At 48.8% G+C, this 14,095-nt stretch overlaps 1 protein-coding gene across 1 annotated transcript in view; it reads left to right on the forward strand.

Annotated features, from left to right (window-relative positions):
* The first annotated feature begins 8,258 nt into the window (after window positions 1-8,258).
* The window catches only part of LOC120906657 (AF4/FMR2 family member lilli), a 31,114-nt gene continuing 25,277 nt past the window's right edge, over window positions 8,259-14,095 (forward strand). Inside the window, exon 1 of the mRNA XM_040318497.1 lies at window positions 8,259-8,399. The gene's annotated coding sequence lies outside the window, so the exon portion shown is untranslated. The remainder of the gene's footprint in view (window positions 8,400-14,095) is intronic.

Here is a 14,095-nt window from a genome sequence, read left to right on the forward strand (position 1 = left end):
TACATCAGGTGCATCAAAGTCCACTTCGTCCGTAAAGGCTTTCGCCCTGAACACATCCCTGTGTCTGTGTGTGTGTGTGTGTGTGCAACTATGATTAATTTTATAATTTTCCCATCTCGTTTTTCCGTTACAGCTGATCGGATGGCAGGTCGTACCGAGGCCCAGCAATCGAACGGAAATTGTTCAGGCCATGCGAAGGATACGGGTACGTGTTGTGCGCCGGTGGTGCGGGATGGTGGCGGGAAATTGTTTCGGGAAACGTGCACCGAATCAAAAGATCCCTTTATTGGAAGTAGAATTCAATCTAATGTTTCCGTTTTCTCCTTCCATCCCAATGGTCCCTCCCTCTCTGTCTCTTTCTCTTTGCAGTACGAGTGTAAGGTTCAAAACAGCAAGAAAAAGAAGGTCACCGTCAGCATTTCGGTTGAAGGTGTTCGCGTGTGCCTGAAGCGGAAAAGACGAAAGGTAAGTCCAACGGATCGGATTCAGTTTAGCAGAAGCATCAGTAGATTGGAGGAAGCGCGCCACTGTGCCGAGCGCTCGTGCCGATTGAATTCTGGAGGCGTAAACCGACGAACGAAACCGCTCACATTCCATCATCGTTCATCAACGCTGTACTGTAGCGAGTCCTGTCAAGCGCTCGCTTTCTTGGCGCGTTTGATGTATTACGTGCCATCTCCGACCGTGACCGCTTTTCTTTTCCTGATTGCAGAAAAAGCAGCACCAATGGAATGACCCACTGGAGATAGAACTGCTCAGCCATCCCATCTACCGGATATTCTACGTCTCACACGACAGCAACGATTTGAAAATCTTCAGCTACATTGCGCGCGACGGTAGCAGTGATGTCTTCAAGTGTTGCGTTTTCAAGACCAACAAAAAGGTAAGTTTCGCTCGCTCGCTCTCTTTGTCTATTTCACTTTATTCGTATGTGTAGGTAAGACGTGGAACACGACATTTTAATTAGAAGCGATGCATTTAATTGTAGCCATCTAGCGTGTGTTTCTCACTGGCGAGTATCAAAAACCATTTCCAATAAACGTCCCAACGTGACTCTGTCGCGTGCGTGTGAGCCGTAGTACTTGAGGATGGCTTTTAACGAAGGGTCATTGCACAGACATCCACAGACATGGGGGGTACGGTCATTGACCGCGGTTTCACCTACTTTCAACCGCGCATGACTTTCTGACGTACTTCCAGCCTTTCTGACGGAGGGGCCTATCCTCGCTTTTGGAAAGAACATTTTATCTCGCTTATCTGTCAAGCGCGCGCGTGTGGCACACGTGGGAACCATTATTTTGAGAGTGGTTGTGACGGGCTGGTATAACTCACCTCTTAAAGCTGGGAAGAAGAAAATAAATGAAAATCGCGCTGCTTTCTCTGTGCTTAGATTCACGCCAGCCACTGTCGTACGCGGCGGCGGCATTAACAAAATCAGTAGCCAGTTGGCCAACAATCGGCTTTTGGTTTTAATTAATTCCGGCCGGCCGGTCACAGTAAATAAATCGCGCTAAATAGCCAACAACCGTACCCGGGAAAGGTTGGCCAGCGGGTGGCGTATGGCTAAGGGGGGAAGTGCTGCAAATCTGCTGTTGGAGCGATTGAGAGCTAAAATATTTATTCAACGTTTATTCCGTGCCACTTCCACTGCCCGAAAAATGTCCCCATTCCATCGGGCAAACAAAAATGCAATCACGGGATGTCCCATTGTCGGTGACCCAATGTTTGTCAAAGTGTCGAAAATCTACGACAATGAGGCGAGCGCACACCCCGGTGTACCTACCGGATGGGGCAGCATTTCCGTGGAATTACGAGCGGATATGGTTTTGTCAGACCAGGAGAGTAATCTCCCCACATACACACTGTGTGTGTGTCATGCGTGTGTTCCAGCGAAATTCCGTAGAGTCACCGATTGCTCTTCAATAGCGACCGCTAACTTCATTTGCAAAACGATTGTTTGTGACATGGCATACTTGGACAATAACAACGGAAAGATGACTCACTTGACACTGACATTAGGCGTCCACACCTGTGTTTGTGTGTGAGTGGTATGCGCTGGAGATCACTTCAACTTCCGCCCTCCGGCTATCCGCTTGAAACCGGTTTGGAGCGTTAGGTGCGCTGCAAGCGCTGGACGGACGTTGGACCGGCGGCTGCGGATGATATCAGCTCTGTATAATTGGTTACTCCATAAGCATTGGCATGCTGGAGCTCGCCTCTAATCTCCCGCCCGGCTGGATGTGGAGTGTTGTCAGTCTAATGAGTGATCTTTTTAATGATACGAACAATAAATGTTTTTAATTGGAGCTCGTGCGGTTAGTTCTTGCTGCTCCAAAGCACTCTCGTAATATTGTACCATTTTATGAATCGGTTTTATTACGCTTCTAGACAGATATTGCCTTCAAATAGCAAATCCCTTCATAGGACTTGTGGTAACATTTGTCACATTTTCAAAACCACACACACACGAACCCTTGTCTTCTTAGGTTTAGATGATCCCGTCGCTAGAGCCAACCTCTGCAGATGAGGAAAGTTCAAAACAAACGTCAACGACACGATGCTCTTCGGTGCTCCCTTCTTCTCACACGCAAACCGATAAACTCTGTGGGCACAAAAACAACACCACCTGGATATCAACCCTCATATTTGTGGTTTTTAAGGGTAACCCGAGATCACGATAGTTCCTGTCACGAAAACTTTGGTACGCAAGGTGAGAGAAAATAGAGAAACACACGCACATATACCCGCAGACAAGTGTGTGTATGTGTATGTGCGACTTTTATCGCTACCTTCACCATCAGCGTCATCATCATGCCAAACCAAACACCACAGCACCATCATCAGCAGTGTTTATTTTATGCAGTCTCCGAAAAAGGCTCCCCCTGCTCTGGCGGGAGCGTGTGTGGACGTGGGACGACGGTTGGTTTAATTTCGGGGCTTTTGATTCGTCGCGAGAAAGTGTTAATATCTTTACTTCCACAGCCCCGGCGGGAGCCCTTTCTTGTAGTGTGTGTGTGATTCGTCGGATTCATTGTTTAATGATAGCGTGTTTCAACAATGCAAGAAGTTGTCGGTCCCGGGTGCTTCCTCCGCTCACAATTAAACAGCGCGCAAGTGAGTGAGGCTGGATAATTTCTTCTCGACTGTGGCTTATCACTTAATCACTGAGCGAAGGAAGGAAAATTAGCTCCGATAAAGTTGAATGTGTGTAGCTCTCGGCACGCAAGCTTTGAGTTTGGCTCAACAGTGTTGCTAGCGACAGATTGTACAGGTCTTTTCATGTTTAAAATTAAAGCTCCCGACCGGTGATTTGTATTCTGCAGTGGAAAGGGGACAGGACACAGGCACGAGACAACGACAACGAACACATGGCAGTAGGTTGTTGCTGGCAAGGGGCAAGTTAATTAATTTTTCCCTGCACGACCCACCGATTCGACGGGACGGAAATCGACGTAGCCGAAAATGAAGAGTGTGGCGTCTCCAACACTCAATCAAACATCTTCCGGTTATGGAATCTTCTTCGCTCTCCCTGCCTCTGATTCTGCTGTTCTGTGTCGCTCACAACAACATTCACCCGCAAAAGGACAGGTCGGGGATGTGTGTGTGTGTGTGTGTGTATACCAGTGTCGGAGTCGATTTGTGTCGCTGGAGCAGAAATTGTCAGCGCCATTTAAATGATAATCACGCGCCATGTCACGCACGTTCTGGCGAGCGCGTCTGCATTCCTTTCCCGGTGTGCGCCCGCTCTCTGTGTGTGATGTTGTGTGAGGCAACCGAATAGAATCGACTATGGAACACAGAGAGCGTGGCAGATTAGCATACAAACCGGTGGGGCTGAACAAATCAAGCAGTCTAGAATTAGATTCTTTAGGGGTGAACTGGTGGTGGTGGTGGTGGTGGAGGTGGTGGTGATTGCGGGAGATAGCAGCAACGCTTCCAACTGACAGAGCTAATCGCACAGACATCATCAGCTTCATTGCACTGCGATGTTGGTGTTTGGAAATTAGTCGTCGAAAGTCGTCGTTCGTTGTGCACGGGAATCTTACAATCTGTGTAGAAACGTGCGGCAAGGGCTGGTGACAGGTGGATTGGAATCAACACACGACCGGCACTGTCTTAGGATGTGTACCCCCTTCCCAAACCAATCGATTCCTCCGCCCCATCCCAAGAGTGAGCTTTTCCGTCGCTGGATGATAGGAGATGTCAATTCTCATACTTTTTACGATGTTTTTTTTTGGTCTTGCATCAAATGGCAGGATGAAACTTGTCGGAAGACATTCAACACGATGATCGGGCGAAAGTAACTGCCTTGAGCTCGTAGTGGAACGAGCAAAAAACACACCCCAAGTGAGAAAGAGATTAATCGAGAGCAAATGATACGAGACGCGCACGGCAAACCTCATCGCCACGGACTGCACAGCGGGGCTGGGTGGCACGAGATGCGCCAGAGTGACAAAATTGTCGGTGAAATGTTCAAAATTATACCATGACTCAGTGGAACCAGTTTTCGGTAACGGTGCGGCGGCACACTGACTTCCGTGGAGTGTTTCTTTCCTCTGCTATCCGTTCCGTTGTTTCTGTTTGCTTTGAGCTGCTCGTGGCACAAACGACATTGGGAGTGAGATTGGTGGTTTGTTGTGCTGCTACCATTTCCGTTGATCGCGTTTTAATCAGAAACAATCGGTCGCCAATTCAACTACCTGCTGTGATCGGTGGGGTTGCAAAAAAAACAAGAGGGAGAAAAGATGCACGGAATCTGCCGGCTATAATTTCATCCACATCTCGTTAACATCGCTTTTGGGACCTTTGCTTCGGTGGATCTGTTCTGCCATCATTCTGCAGTGTGTGTGTGTTTTGAAAAGATTTTAAAAGTAACAGACACCGCAACGGTCACGGTTAGATGGCAAATTATACGCGTGCGTCGCTAGGCAAACAAATTTAACGACACACGCACACACACGCACGGGTGTATCTATGTATCAATGTGTCCGCATAGATTACACCCCTGCCGCAAAGGCAGAATGTTGATGAAGCGCTAACACCTTCACCCATCCCACTCGGTTCCACTGCCATTTAGTAGCGTTGCTTGTTGTGTTTGAATGGAAACGTTATTTCCGGGTCGCGGTGCGACGGATGTGGGGGAGAGGGGCATGGCAAACAAATTTATAAAAAGAGAGAGAAAAAAAACTGTCAACGATCGAATGACAATGTTCAGTTTTTGGGAGAAACGAAAACAAAAAAAAACAAACAACATCCAAACAATGCCGGTCTGTGACTGCTTGCGAGCATTACGAGCTTCATGATGATGGGGACGATATGGTGGCGTGATGACGATGAGAGCACGATGATGATCGTGATGAACGAGGTTTAAAATCACCAGACAAGCGAAAGACAAAACACACGACCCCACTCGACTCGAACACGACAAAAGTTAACCACTTTTGCGCCTGTTTGCATGCAACCCGCCTAACATCAGAGCAACCACAGGGGATAAAGAGCAAGCGGCTGCTGTGTCTGTTTTTTCGGCTTGCCTAATATATGCAGTGATAACAAAGCCTTCCTATTGGATATTCTGATTAGCACCTCATTTGCCAGTAGTTGGCATAGTTGCTAAAATTGGCCACTCAATCAAGTTTAATTATCACACAGCTGACTCACGGATGTGAAGTGATCGGAATAGGCTGTAAACTCCATTAAGTATCAATTTGCAGTCATATTATTAGAAGCATTGGATTTGTGTCAATAGGTAAATGTTTTTTTTTTGTAGTGCACAAACCATCTATGTACAAAGTAGAACATTCTGCCGGATAAAACATCTTCTCTTTAGACTCCGCATGTCTTGAGAATTCGCATCAAATCAAGGTGACCACCATCTCAAGCACCTCCTAATGATGGCACGGCAGACGCAGCTGAGAAGAGCAAGCAGAGGGTCTTTATTTTGCTATTGATGTTGGAAACTTAATGTGAGCTAATAAATTTAAGTGGATACCCATTCGCCGAGATGAGCTATGATAGGTCCCACGCGTTACGTTTGCGGCCGAGAGAGTACGAAGAACTCGCACTGTGTCCCACGTTGTGAATGTGCGCGCGCGTTCGGAGGGGACACTCCCGTCATCGCACTGACCATCGCACCGGCAACGCGTTTACTAAATAAACGAACGAATGTCCGCGATCTGATCTGATCCCATGACAGCCAATTTGAGGCGAAGAGAAGGGAAGGGACAGTGTCTGTCTCTGCAAAAGAACTGACCACACCAAAGAGGAAGAACAAGAGCCGAATGGTCGTGTATCGAGAGCATTAGCAAGAGAAAGATATATCTTTTGGCTTAATTTTGGGAAGGGAGAATCATCAATGTTTCCCCGTGTCGTTGCCTTGTGTCGTTGATTCCGTCCCTCGGGGACCCACGGGGGGTATAAAGATGGCAAGAGATTGGATTTATTTTTACCAGTGCTCCATCTAATGGCACACACAGACACACATAAAGCCTCGTCCAATGTGCTGGTATATTACGTGGCACAGCTTCCAAGCGAACTCTCGCGGTGCACATCATCAACGTCATGTTTCGCTCAATGATTGATACCGTCATGATGATGAGCATAATGTTGACACAAAAAAAGAATTATCACAGCAGATCCGTGAAGATGCTGTTTTAAATTATGGATAATTTGCAATCAAAGAAAAGAAAGCTATTTGCGGATTGTTGAAGTTTTTTTACCCAAAAGAGCTACCGTAACGTGACAACCTGCTGAGAAATAGTAGTTATTCAAATTTCAAGTCACTAAATCTACCCGAGCGCGTGCTGAGTGGTCTTTGGACGCTTCGGGTTGGTTACGATGATGTCTCCGCCTGTCAAACAATGTCAATCAGTTTCACCTACCAGCAGGCTTGCAGGGCAAGGAACTGCGACTGGATCGGCTAACCACAAACAACGTCTGTGCCCTCCATCACAACGCTAGCAGATGATCCCAATTACTAAGTCCATGCGCAAATGTAAACATTTACTTAGAAGTCACCCTCCAACTGAGTTTGAGCTCGAGAGAAGAGTTTACCAACCCCGCAGAGAGCTCGTGAGAGTGCGTGAGAGACAGACGACGGTGAACATCTTGCTCTGGTCAGTCAGACTCTCTCTCTCAGAAGATGTCTGAATATCCCCGATGACGCAACTGGTTGGAGAAGTTGAGCAAAACTCTCCATACACGACGCGGCCCGCAGAAGACGACACCAGAGCGGTCTCCAATCTCGTCGTCACGGGCTTTTCCATCTGGGCACTGTGTTTACTGGCGCCATCTCGCTCGCACGATCCTCGTGTAGCAAACTCCGGCACGCATGATCAGCGGCTTCGAAGGATGTCGCACGCTGTCTACGTCACAGATGACCGTCATATGGTCGTAAAAGCGTGTGAGATCGTCCCGGTGGACGCTGGGGGATTGGGTCCAACTGTTCGGTTCGGCTAGAATAGGAGGGGATGATATTTTCCTATTCGCAAAATGGAAATGGTAGTCGGGTGTGTGTGTGTGTGGGTGCGACATCCATCCACCCTACAGAACAGAGCGAGAAAAGCCGTGCTCTACCCATCAACACTTCGATCGACGTTCGACCGAAACGAAAGAAGCCGCCATCGTTGCACCAACCACCGCCTCCGCCGCCCGCACCCGCACCCGGTTGGAAGGAAAACTGACCACCGTTACGGTGTTGTTCCCTCACCGCACTTCTGCTAGGAGCGTCCTCGCTCCGACGGTGCAGCACGTTCCACCAAACCTGGTAGACGGATGCCCAGCCGCGGATCCGACACCAGAGAGTGTGTGTCCGTGCGGGGCGAGCGAGATGGAGCGAGATATTTTAAAATTATAACCAAACCAACCGCCGGCCGCGGCAAACGACGACGACGACGGCGGCGGCGGTGATTGAAGCTCTGAGTGTGTGTTTGAAGCGTTACTATGCTTTTCCACCTTACCCTTTTTTGTGTGTTGCTTCCACCTTTACTACGGGTGGACTTGAGAGTTTTCTTACCTTGCCTGCGGGACCCCCACATCCACCATGGCGGCGGGAATGCGGGAAGGCAGAGCTGAAAAAGAAGAAAAAGAAAAAAATGGCTAAAAAACCTCGACCAGTGGGGCCCCGATACAACGTCGTCGTTTATGGTGCCCCATACTCCCCCCGCTGCCCCTTAGGACCGTTGTCGTCATCGAGAGATCGTGCGCTTGCTGGGCGAGAACCTCGATCAGCCACGATCGGCGGCAGTTCAGTGCGTATGGTGTATCCCGCCGGACGCGGTTCTCTGCATTGAAGCGTCGGGCAGCGTCGGTTTGCGCTCGCTGGTCGAAACCTGGTCGGTCGGCCGTTCGTACGGGGAACTAAGGAACTACCGTGGTTCCTGAAATCAAAGCACCCAAAATCGGTTGGTTTTTTTGCGCGGGCTGCAAGGAAAAATCGATCAAAAATCGATCGAAGAACTTGAGCCGATTTGTTTCGGGGGACCCACCCAACGGAGAACACACCTTTGTTTATTTTGTTCACAACATCCCTGTGTGGAAACTGTGTGACTGTGTGTGTTATCGAGCTGTCAGCCGATTGACAGAGCGCATTTGACGCCGACTGCGAGTGTGACGCATTGGAAATGACGTTTCAATTGATTGATCGATTAGTGGTAGTCGTCGCCGTTTTAGTAGAGGGTGCCGTGAATGAACGATGTGTTAAAACGATGTCAGTGAAGAATCTTTATTGGTGAACAAAACAGGCAACACCAAGATTGTTTCGTGTTTTACAACGTTCCATAACAACAATTAGTAGTTAAAATATGGAACTGTTTTAGCAAACACTTCTCAAATGTGTATTCTTCCATCATTATCCTCGTGTTCTGCGGCAGCCGCCTTTTTGATCTCCTCGTTAGTTGTGCATCCGGTTCCTGCACCCGCTCGGATTATCATAATCCGTTATGTAACGCCGTGTGTAATGGCCGGAAAAATCGTCATCAGTTTCCTGCTGAAGAAAAATACCTTCTCGGCCAGAGCGAGGGCCCGTGGAGAGGAACATCATCGTGTGTGCATTCGTGTGATTTTTTTGTTGCTTCTCGTAGTCGCAGCAGTGTAGCTGTAGCCCGCCCGTGTTTGTGAGTGCGCTGGGCCATGTGTAAAACCGCGCTGCGGATGTTTTGTAATCAGTGCCGTTAAAGTACGGCGGTAGTTGCGTTTTCCGCTGGTTCCAAAGGTTGCAAAGTGTTTGATGCTCGGTATGGGCAGGATGAATGGCACGCCAGGATCAGAAGGATGTGTAAGAATGTGACTTGAGGAAGATCGAGCTACGTTCGTTATGTGTGTGTGAATGGTTTGTCATGAGAGAGAGAGAGAGAGAGCGAGAGAGAAAGAGGTGATGGTGAAGTGGAGAGTTGGTCTTACAAGGTCGGTGAGGCCATTCGCACTTCTGGCCACGAATTGATCCTGTCTGCCCGCAGTTTGGCACGTTGGCATTTTTTTTGCTGTGTGTTTTGTTTTGTAGTGTCTGTGGGTGATGATTTCAGTGCTCTCCTCTTCACGGTGCGGCCGGTGGCCATTTTTTTGTGTGGAATTCTTTAGTGATAAAAATCAAAACCCCCGCCATGCTTTTTAAAAATAGTCGCCGAAAAAATACCAACCAGCCGCGGAACCGTCGTAACACGCCCGATTTCGGTGACAGAGGAAAACACAAAACGGCAATATGGTGTGCGGGTTGCGGTGTGTGTGTGTGTGTGCGGTTCAGTGATGAGAAAGAGACGGCCGAACCGATGTGTGTGCGAAGTTTATTTTTTAGTTCTCTCCTCTGGTTGTTGCTGCCGAAGAAGCAGAAGAAGGGACGAAGAGTTGGCGATAGAGCAAACCTGGTGCCTAGAATCGGAATCGGCGGGTCGGCTTAGGATCGGCTTCCTTAAAGAGCTCGGCGCTTGATAAAAGCGCAAAAGAAGCGAGCAGCACTACGCAAAAGTGTCACACAGAGGCAGAACCCTCCGCCTTGGGGCGCAAAAATGGTGGCTTGCGTGAAAATTAAAGCGCACAGCGGAGAGGGAAAACTCGGAAGGCACCGAAAGGAGGGAAGCTTCACCATCACGTACGATGGGAAAACAGATTATGTCCCTTCTTTTTGATCCCTTGCAATGCGGTTGAATGGGACGGTGGAGTAGGAGATGGCAACATCTCTGGCACACACACACAAATAAACACACACAAACACACAAGCAGCATTCAAGAGCGCAAAGAAAAAGACAACAAACGATAGAAACGATAAAATCCGCGAAAAAAAGCGTACGATGAGGGAAAATAAATGAATAAATTTCAAAGTCATCAAGTGGATTGCTTTAGAGGGGGTAGAGAGCTCGTGCATTTTCACACCACCACTGTGTGTGTGTCCGTACGCGAACAACGTGTGCCCAACGTCAATGGGATGGTGTGTAGTGTAGTGTAGCACATGGTTCCGACCTCTGCCACAGCTTCTGCCATCTGCTTTCAGACTGCTGCCCGTGCCCGTCCGACCGCGCTCGAGAAGCAGCAAGTCAAGTTTTCAACGGGGTACGCGGAATAGAGCTGAGTCTCAAGTGTGGGCGTAAAAATCACAGAATCGAATAAAACGAATCTGAAGGATGTGCGATCAAGTGCACCCACCACACAAAGCTGGGATGAAGAGGGAGGAGGCGAGAGGTTGAAGCAGCAAATACAAGAGGAAGGAGCAACACCAATGAAGTCCTTGCCACCAGGATCCGATTCTTGTTGTGAAGTCGAGGTCCGCCCTCTTGTAGCAATAACAATGCACCAATCCACCGCCAGAAGCAGGCAAATACTGATGGAGTCGTGCGGGTCTTAAAGCAATAAAAGGACACATTTCTTTATGTCGTACTCTTTTTGCTTGCTCTTTGTTGTCGTCCGCCGTTCAGCTCCATCTGTTTAGCTTTCCCTTGCGTGCGCGAGAGTGGTAAGAAACAGCAGTTTTTAGCAAGACATCATTAGATTTTCCTTTCTCTTTGTGTTGTGTAGTTGTTGATGTTGTTGTGGTTGTGAGCCGCGCGTCCTGTCCTAAAGTGTGTCCTTTTATTTTGGGTCCATTTAACCGTGCTGCTCTCAAGTGCAGCGATAAAGCGATTTGCGGCAGTAATTTATGACTTGAGCCATATTGCTGGAAGTGGTGCTAAAAGATGTGGTGGTGCGCCACTCACTGATGACAAAAAAATGACTCTTTTATATGGGCACGTAGTGTGCTAAAGCGTTCCTTCATATTGTAGTAGTTAGCAGGCGTTTCCACTGACTGCAAAAAATTGCATCCTTTCAGGCGTCGACACTTGCAGCAGTACGGAGGCAAAGTCTGGCAATGTCGTGTTGGGTGCTTCCCTGCTGTCCGTTGGCACCTTTTATTAGGTGCAGGTGTGCCCGTTCAACACCGTGTTCCCATGTGTGTGTGTGCTGATGTGGGTGGAAGTGCGTCGTCCGTGTGTTTGTGTGTTAGAATTGGCCACACACTTCGGCATTTGGACAAGACTACGGGTGAGGTGGCTGGCAACGAGATGATTTGCTGTTCGCGGTCGTTCGTCCGTTTTGAGAGGGTGAAAATTATTGTTCAAGTGCCTTTGGAGTGCCGCCGAACCGGCCGTGTCCGACGTGTCCGGATTTAGAAAGGCGGGCGCCCCAGCACCCATCGCCATCCTACTTTCCCACCCGTCAGAATTGGAAAGGAGGTGAGAGAAAGAGAGGAAAAGAACGAAACATGGTTCACTTGAGCTGAAGAAACCAAATACACCGGTTCGAGGACCCTCCGCGTACTCAGGACACACACAAACACACTTGCTCGCTCTCTCTCTCTCTCTCGTTCTTTTTCTACAACTGTTCCGCTTCTCACCGTGGTCTAGCGGAACGTTTTGTTGATTGGACATTTTTCTTCATTTCGGTCCCTCTATGTGTGTGTACGAGTGTTGTTTGACTGCCACCTTCACAACCTGCTCCAATGTCAGCGTGGCGGGACAGTGGTGTTTGTCGTCGCTTTTTTTGCCGTTGGGAGGTAAAAACTCCCACCCGGGACTGCTGTTTCTCATCCCGTATCTTCACCCCTTCTCCCACCCAGCGTCCGCATTGACCACTCTCGGGAGGAATGATTTATTTTCGCACAAAACCCCCCCCGCCCGCCATAGCGCCGCACTCATCGTCTTCCTTGGGGTGACACTCACGATCACGATCGAGCTAGCTCTTCCGTTTGGTATCGCATTTTCCACACGCACACACATTTGCAGTTTGAGAAAAGCGACATTCTTCTTTTTTTTCTCAAACCACAATCCCCCCTTCCTCCCACCCCTTCCTTCCTCTGATGATCGTTTGCTCCGCTTCCCCCCCCCCATTGCTCCATTCGCTCGCATTTCCACGCGTCATCGGCGATTGTTTGACGCTACGGGCGTTTGGAGTCGTTTGGGAAAGTCGACGCAAGCAGAACCAGTGCAGAGAAAAACAAGAACACCCTTGCCGTTTGTTGACGCCGTGTGTGTGTATGTGTGTGCATGCTGCCCGTTTCATGTGTGCTTCACTTCTTACCGGTGTGATATGGGGTAGATGGACTGGATTTTTCTGTTCAGTGAACTTCGCACAACAGCGACCAAGCAAACGTAGTAGGCAAATAAACAAACAAATGATTATCGACTATCCGCATCGATGCTTCTGGTTCCGGCGCGCTTTTCTCAGCACAGTAAAGCAAGATTTACTAGTTCCCAATCGTATGTATGGGGGGGGGGGGGGGGGAGAAGGAACAAACAACCTCCCAATTTCATGAATCGTTCAGTCGCTGCAGAAGAAACTAAACCAAACAGCAGCGTTCCGATCCACCATTTTTTTCGCCATAAGCAAGATCGATTGTTTGATCTTGACCATTGTGTGTGGCACAGACGTTTGCCGTTTCCCTTTGCCTGCTGCTAACACTCTCTCCTTTCGTCCCCCTCCTCCACCCAACTTGTTGTCGCTTTCTTTTAAGTAGCAATAAATTGTGTGCCATTATTGTTTGCCCGGATCGCGTCGTCGTAAAGCAATGTGGCACGCCCGAGCGGCTGTGCCTTAGATCCTTGAAGAAATATAGATAGATTTCCCACACACGCGCGCGCACACCTTTCCCTCGCTTAGTGCAAGCCGTCATCGTGTGTCTTTCTATGCCCGGGACCGGACACACATTAAGCCGAATTGGACACCCCGATCTCGGGTGGCCGGTGTGGAAAAAAGCACATTATAAAACCCATACTCTTTCCCCATTGCGCCCATTGTGCGTTCGCTGTGTTCGCTCATTGGCCCATCAGCGTTAATGGAGGATCGCCATTCGTTACCCTAACCGCCCGCTCCGGGATCTTCCGGGCCCGATCCATCCGGTCCGTGTAAAAAAATCGGCCTAATGCCACCGTTTGCCTGCCGACGAGATGGTTTTTGATACGATCATAAATAATTCAGCAACGGCTGCGTTCAGATGTCGCCCCGATTTTATTACCCCGATTACGGTCGGGGATCATGAGAGGGGCGACGAACGCCGTGAGGAGGGGGTTACGTGGACATGGCCAGAGCCGTAGATGGATGGATGGACGCCTAGATGGTTTACCAGTGCATCATAAACCCGTCCGCGAGGTTGTAGATAATGCCGCAGCCACTTCCATACGGTGAACGACCAGGCTGCTCCATCGGGCCCAGGTTGAATTTTTCCGTTTCGAACCGTTTGAAATCGATCTAAACAGCAAAAGATGAGCCGATAAGAATCATTTCATTGGTCTGATGTGTTTTTTTTCTCTTCTCGCGAATCAAATAAATGTAAACAGTTTTAAAGCGGACCAATTTCCTCCTCTGAGGTTGGGGTTTCCTTTTTTAGTTAACTATTTTCACTTCGATTCAATAATGCACAGTGTGGAGGCACAGTGTGTAAAACGAAGCCCAAAGGGAAAAAAGATGGGCAATTACCGTACCCCGCAAATGGCTCTATTTGGGAGAAACTTTTCTCTTTTGGTTTTATCCATTATTTTGCAACACAAGGAAAAACTTTTCCCTCTGCTTTTCGTTTCCTTCCTCGCGTAAGACGAGATTTTCCACGCTCCTTATGCTCGGTGTGGTGTCTTTCCGT

This window comes from Anopheles arabiensis, chromosome 2, assembly GCF_016920715.1.
Source record: "Anopheles arabiensis isolate DONGOLA chromosome 2, AaraD3, whole genome shotgun sequence".
NCBI classification, from domain to species: Eukaryota; Metazoa; Arthropoda; class Insecta; order Diptera; family Culicidae; genus Anopheles; species Anopheles arabiensis.